General features: G+C 29.0%; 1 protein-coding gene across 1 annotated transcript in view; it reads left to right on the top strand.

Annotated features, from left to right (window-relative positions):
* The first annotated feature begins 3,932 nt into the window (after positions 1–3,932).
* The window catches only part of Dy (transmembrane protein dusky), a 59,451-nt gene continuing 55,872 nt past the window's right edge, over positions 3,933–7,511 (top strand). Inside the window, exons 1-2 of the mRNA XM_072903408.1 lie at positions 3,933–5,204; positions 5,462–5,504. The gene's annotated coding sequence lies outside the window, so the exon portion shown is untranslated. The remainder of the gene's footprint in view (positions 5,205–5,461; positions 5,505–7,511) is intronic.

The raw sequence follows: 7,511 nt of genomic DNA, 5'->3' as shown, positions 1-7,511 counted from the left end.
AATGGTACCGGAACACGGCGGTGCTGATGAAACATATAGTCGGCCTGGAGCGACAGTTCTGCTGCGAACAAAACATGCAACATGGAACGTAAAATAAGGAAATCCAATAACTCTTTCAATATTGTACAAAGAAATATTCGCTTATCATTCAAATTTTTTTACAAACATTTTTTTATTATTGTATAAAAACAGCATTACTATACATACAGTTTTTAATAAATGAAGATTAGACAACTCTAATTCTTTCTTTCAGTAAATTAATTTATCAATTAATTTAAAACATTGCAAATAACATTTTTCTTAAATTTAAATATTTACACAAAATAGCCAAGAACTGAATTTTATCATTTTAAGGCAAAATATCGTATCTTTGAAAATAAAAAGAAAGCAAGTATTTTATATATGTATATTACATCATTTATATAATTTATATTTTTCATTATCGCATCGCATATAATTCTTATAAGCAATATTGATTTTTTTTCCTCTCATACTTAAATATCGTTATTTAAGCCTACCACGATCGACTACAGTTGCAGCATTTGCAAGCCTGCTGGCGACCGTAATCGCTCCATTGACGCCGCAGCTCGACGAAGTTATTCAACCATCGGCAATTCGGTTTAGGCGGCGCGTTACTATTCCAAATTTCCTCTTGGATGCATTGACAGGGTCCAGGATACGCGTCTGTCACAACTGTCCGGCTAGATCGCAAACCACCGCAATCACTGTGATCCAGGCATCCTACGTTACTTTGGCAATTACACGAAGGTATGCGTGCCTCGGAACAGCTGTCTCTGTTTGATGCACTACTTCCTGATAATAATGCAAATTAAGATTATCACATTTTCAAGATTGCAGATTATAAGATTCCCGAAAAAAGAAAAAAAAATTTGGATTACACTCTTTTATCTTGAGTTAATTTAAAATATTTTATGATTATGAAAATAAATATAGTTATTTGCTTATGAAACTTTAAAGAATATTTTAAACGTTTCAAATAAACGCATGCAATATATTCATTAATTATAAACTAATTTTGGTAATACTGAAGGAGAGTGGTCTCCTAATTTTTATCGTGATAACTACTGTTTTGTACGAAAAATGAAAATTGTAAATCTCGGTAAAATCATTGAACAAAATACAAATAAATATTTTTTTATTTTATATATACATATATTGCCAAATTATCCTTACAATTTTAGATATTTGATATACTAACCACAGTAATCGGTGCTAAAACATCGTCTTCTGCTTTCAATTTTATCACAGAAGGACATATTGATTTCTTGTCCAAATGGAATTTAATTTTCCAAATGTCAAAATTTTGCATAAGGATGCCATTTACGGTCCGGAATAGTTAATAAAATCAGCAGAAACATTTACATCGTTTTAATTTACATTTTCGAATAATTTGTATAGCTATTTTGATTTATTGACTAACCGATAAAATTGTAAATGAAAGTATGAACATTAATGAAAATTGATTGATAGAGATATGAATATATCTGTTTATGAAATTAATAAGTATATTAAGTTGCCATAGAAGCAAGACGCTTTATTTAATAAACTATATTATAACTATATTATTTAATAAACTATAATTAACAAATCTTAAATTTTAAAAATCGTAATATAAAAAGTTAGCGTAAAATAATAATACATAATAAATTAATTTACACATATAGTTTTCTTAAACTAAAATAAATTATATTTTTTATATTTTTTAGATAAACGTTAGACTTTATATGATATGTTGATTATCGAAGTTAATTTAAAATGCAGAAACACAGAAATTATTCAGCTCAAATTTATATTACAAAATGTATATTATTAGTTATATAAATTACGCTTATTAAAATTCAGTGTTTCTTGTTTGGAGTTAAAATTTGCAAAATGGGATAATTTATTTCGTTTTCAATTACAATAAACGTAAATTATTATCACAAAGTTCATATCATGTAAATATTCACTAAATGGAATTTATAGCAGAAATAATTAATTATATATCCTGCTATAAATCCGGATTTTGTTCACATTCTTGGGTGCAAAAATTGCTGTCTAGTCGAAGGATCGTAATCGTTGTTTCTCGTCAGGTAAACACTAGTAAATGCGTAGTTTGTATCGCCGCAGAATCGAAAGGATCTTCATCGCGAAAAGTTATCTTTCGTCGGTTCTTATGATACCATTCGATGCTACGTTGAAAACTTAGAATTTCCGTTAGAGAAATAAATTGAATCCAAGTTTTCTTGGTGGTTCCTAAAAGCAATTATTTTGACAATATCATTTAACGATATCATTTTTTAAAGTCAAGTTACAAAATTAATTAAATTATATATATATATATATATACAAATATTTTTTTCTCATTAAATAATATGTTTCTATTATTATTAGCATAAATATTACTTAACAATGATAAAGACGCATTTCATTATCTGTAAATATACTCTTTTATAATCATTTATATAAAAATTGTTATAACCATATTTTTCAATAAAGAAAAATATTTTACCAACAATAGAAAAATATGTTTTCTTGCAACAACTTTTTATTTTGTACAGTAAGAAAATAATTAATATTGATTAAATTATCGCAAAAATATTTAAAACTTGTATAATTATATATTTGCAATTTATTGTGCAAACATTTGAAAAATATTGATTATCATTGATTCACTGTTGAAATTATTGCTATCTGGAGAAGTGTAAAAATACCCAAGATTCATTCTCTTTTATAGTAGACTACCTCTAGTACTTAAAAGGAAAGAAATAAAAAAAGATTTTTCTATGTTTATGTCTATGACTGTTGCTACATATCACTATTTCTTTTGTTGCGTTTCTGTTTAGCTTTCTTGCGAGTAGCGTTCTTGCCATATATTTTGTCAATGATTTAGTCACATATGGAAGCTGAGAATTTATTTCTTGGAGCCATAAAAGCGATATCTTTGTATTTTTACCAGAGAGGACCCTGAAAGGGGCCACATCGCTGTTTTTCATACAACGCTTTTTCCTTGCAGTATCTAACTGCAACTGGATCCATTTTAAAGCGAGCGGAACTACATCAGATCTATTTTTCGGTGCCACGATAAACTAGTCAAACAACCGATTGGTTCATATCCGTGCTAAATCCATAATTATGGATTTAAAAAATACACAAAAATATTATGGGTTTAGTAAGATATTTCATTATATATTATTTTAGCTGCACGTAATTTTTTTCGTTTTAATACATGTTATGGATAACAATAGGTATATATACTATTAGAGAAATTATTTTAATTATTTGATGTATGTATATATAAAAATATATATGTATAATATATGTAATATATATTTACATATTTATTATATATATAAAATAGAAATTTTCTAAGATATAATTAATTATATCTTATTATTAAATTTAATGAATTAATTATATCTTGGAAGATTTTTATTTTTCACAAATAATTATTAACACCATTGAGATAATTTCGTTACAATGTTTGTGATTATAATAAATGTAATAAAAAAATCGTATACAGGAAGTCATAATATTACTTTAATAATAGTACTTTAGTTAAAGTACTTTATTATGTATTAAATTTCGTAATTGTGTTCCACGTATCTGCTTAGCGTGTTAAATGCATCTAATAATAATATAATTTTAGTTAGAGAATTTTACATGTATTATAGAATTACTTGATACAATATTTATTATATTTTAGTGCATCAAATTTTATCATTGTATAATGCGTATTTGTTAGCACGAGAAAAAGAGAGAGAGAGAGAGAGAGAGAGAGCATACTCTCCCTACTCCTTGACATCACGCGTTGCGTAGTAGGAGAGGGGAGAACGTACGGCGGACGTGACCCGTGACAGCCGCGAGTCATTCATTTCGAGTCCGACGGGCGTAGTGTCAGTGTGCGCACGTGCTTTTACTCCGGCGCCGGCGCCGGCACGTGCGTCTCGCGTTCGGTCACCTCGAGGTCGAGTGCACCGTCGTTTCTCGCGACGATAATACGTATAATAATACTACGCGATGAATCTTAACGTGTTAAAATACGTCTAAAAAGATTCTGAAATATAATAAAATAATAACATTCGACCTTGGTGACATATAGCGCGCTATTGTTCACATTCATCTCGTAATCGCGATCGCGGTCGTGTTTTCGTTCATATGATTCTGATTTCGATCACGAAATTGTTGTCAGCGATCGTATTTGACGCCGACTAAATGGAATTCTGTCAGCGTTGCTTTCCAGTGAAAAATGACTGATTGAAGAAGATGTCGAATCGATGTCGTTTATCGGTGTTTATTTGGCGTTTTTTCAATCGTCATTTCTTACTGGGCAACAACGTTTACACGCCTCAGTATCGCGGCTGAGGTGAATGCTGGCCGCGTAGGTAGACGTAAGTTCAGTATAGAGAGATACATGAACACGCGGTTAATATTGAGCTAACGTTCAATAATCGGTTGTTGAGAGCACGATCTGCTTCGGACAATAGATTTCGGTTCTAATCGATTAGAGGTCGGTCGATTGTTGGAATAAATCGTTGATGGGTCCCTTTTCTTGTACCGTCTACCAGAAATACGTATCGCATTGAGGACGTCGATTGGAGGATTAAGGTCATAATTTACGCTCGGTAAAGATGTTCGATCCATTTGATGAATGTTCAGATTGTTGAACATTTATGAAATGGGTGTTCAACAATCTGAACTGTTCCTTTTGATCCGTCTATCAGCCCTATGACGTATCCTGTGGACTATCTGTATGATAGACACATATACTCATCCAAAATTGTGCCTAATAAGTTTGAGTCGACCTGAGATCCGGATCTGCGCGGACGAGAATCGAACGAACCCCATTCGCGATCAATTCCCTCGATCTTTCGTCTTTTTCCGCTTCGGACTTAACTCTTGCTCGGAGTTTGGTCGTGTCCGACTTGTCGACTTCAAGTATGATTCTCGTGCGTGATGAAATAGGATTTTCGATTGTCTCGAAATTCGGGAGTGCCGTCAAAGTATCGCGCGTAAAAATGCGGGAGTGCCGTCAAACTATCGCGCGTTTTTACTTTTGTGCGGTTTAAAATATTGCGCAATTTTACTTTTGTGCGATTTAAATAAATTTAAAAAAGTATATCGCGCGTATAAAATATTTCCTAACAACTGAGAGGAGGAGGAGGCCTAGGAGAGGCATCCTGCACCGGCGGAGCAACCCTGGGGTAAATATTATTTGTATATTAATTATTATAAATAAATACTTTTATAAATACTTTTATAAATTAATTCGGTTTATTTATTTGGAATGATTAAACAAGAGAAATTCAGAGGTAAAGACTTTTAAAATTATCCCATATTTATATATCTGCTTATTATTATACTCATCGAATATAAAATTTTATAAATATAATAATAAATTCTTGAATATTAATTATTTTAAGCGCTGCTATAATTTAGACTTTATATTTGTATGTTACAGACAACGTGGTTTTAATATCGACAACTCCGCTGCGCATCAGTCGGTGAGTGACAAAAAAGCTTTTATTATATTTTAAAGCAACGGATTTGTGTAGAAACTGTAGATGTAGATTGATAGACTTAGAGATGTAGATTGTAGATAAATTCGTTGCTTTAACCCTCGGACGGCGGGAGTCACGTACATGGCGAACTCTGGGTCAATTTTAAATCAGAAAAATTTCTTTTTATTCTCTTATTACATTCTAAGATAAAATTTTATGTTAAATTTTTAATTCATTATTTTTTAACTATTATTATGTGTTATTATATATTATATATATATATATATATATATATATATATATATATATTATATGTGGAAATATTATTTGTATATAAAAATTAAAGAAAAAGGAAAAATATTTTTAAATACATGATATTTAAATGCAATATTATGCAAGACATATATGAAATAATTTCAATATATTTCATATATAAATATATGAATTTTATAAAACAATTTTAAAGGTACAGATCTTTGACCCGTCGACAGAGGGTTGTATGCATGGTAATATATTTGACATATATATGATTATTTGTATTTTGCGACTTTTGATTACTTAAAGGACGTGTCAAAAAACAATCGTACTATCATAATATTGATTATAAACAAATACAAGTCGTCTTATTTGCCGGTAATAATTATTAACCGGCACTAGAGGGAGAATTTTCTTCCTCGATCCTTGGCTCGTAGAAATCGAGTCAAAATGGCCAGGAGCAACAAAGGTAGGTCCAACTGGCCAGAAGCAACAGAGGTGGATCCAACTTGAAAAATACGTAGTCAATACTTTTCAAAATATGTAAAAAATATATATGTGTATCGCAAATTTCCAAATTTTGCGTTATTCCGAATTCTCAATTAGGACTCCCCACATAACTTTATCACAGGTTTTTGTGTAGTCAGCAAATAGAGTGAGGTCTGCTAGGTCTGCCAAGTCTGCTAGATTTGCTACTGCTAGGTCTGTTAGGTCTGCTAGATCTGCTAGGTCTGTTAGATTTGCTAGGTCTGCTAGGTCTGCTAGGCTATTAAGATATTAAGAAAGAAAAGAAAAGAAAATTTAATAAAATTTAAAGCTATAAAATTAAATAAAATAAAGTTTATTTTGAGTGAAAAAAATATAAAAATGTAATATTTTTTTAAATATAATACATTTAAATACATTAATTAATTTAAATGTATTTAAATTTAAATACATTAATTTAAATAATTAATTAAATACAAATTGCGCATAAACAAGATAAAAAAAACAATTATAAATTATAAAAAAATTGTTAGGTAAAAATTAAATTTATATTTATGATAAAATTTAATTTAATTATATAAAACGTAACTATAAAAAATGTAACTTTATGGTATAAGATACATTTAAGTTGCATTATATTATATCTGTAACATTGTATTCACATTGTATATTTGTAATTGTATATAATATATATATTTTATGTATATACTATATTATATATTATATGTACTTATAACATTGTACTTATTTATTGTATATCTATTGTAAAAAAATCTGTTGTAAATTACACAAAATTGGAAGTACAAAATTCCATTAAAATTCTAGGTTCTCTTAATTGAGAAAGACGTAATCGACTTTATTAATAATTTTTTTTTATTACGATATATAGACTATCAGTTACGTTTGATTTAAAAATTTCTAATAAATTTTATATTAGACACATTTCGGATATTTTCGTGTAATAAATTATTTTGTATTTTTCAAATTATATTTTCCATTAAATAAAATTTGGTATTAAATTTGTATTAAATTTTATATCCTATTTTGTCAAATATATATTTGTAATATAATTAACTCCATATGTAGCATAGAATTTACGTGTCTTTCTTTATAAAGGTAAAGTATAAAAAAATTAGTAATATAAAAATATTTTCATTTTGCGTAATCGATATTTATCGACGGATCTCTTCACAATTTTTTTCACTTTTTAATTTCGCCATTATGACGCTACATTTACATTAGCGGGTGTATTTATGTATGCACTTTATA

This window comes from Anoplolepis gracilipes, chromosome 12 (genome assembly GCF_047496725.1).
Source record: "Anoplolepis gracilipes chromosome 12, ASM4749672v1, whole genome shotgun sequence".
Taxonomy (NCBI): Eukaryota; Metazoa; Arthropoda; class Insecta; order Hymenoptera; family Formicidae; genus Anoplolepis; species Anoplolepis gracilipes.
The sequence above is the reverse complement of the archived record's forward strand: the minus strand, read 5'-3'. Positions and strand labels throughout refer to the sequence as shown.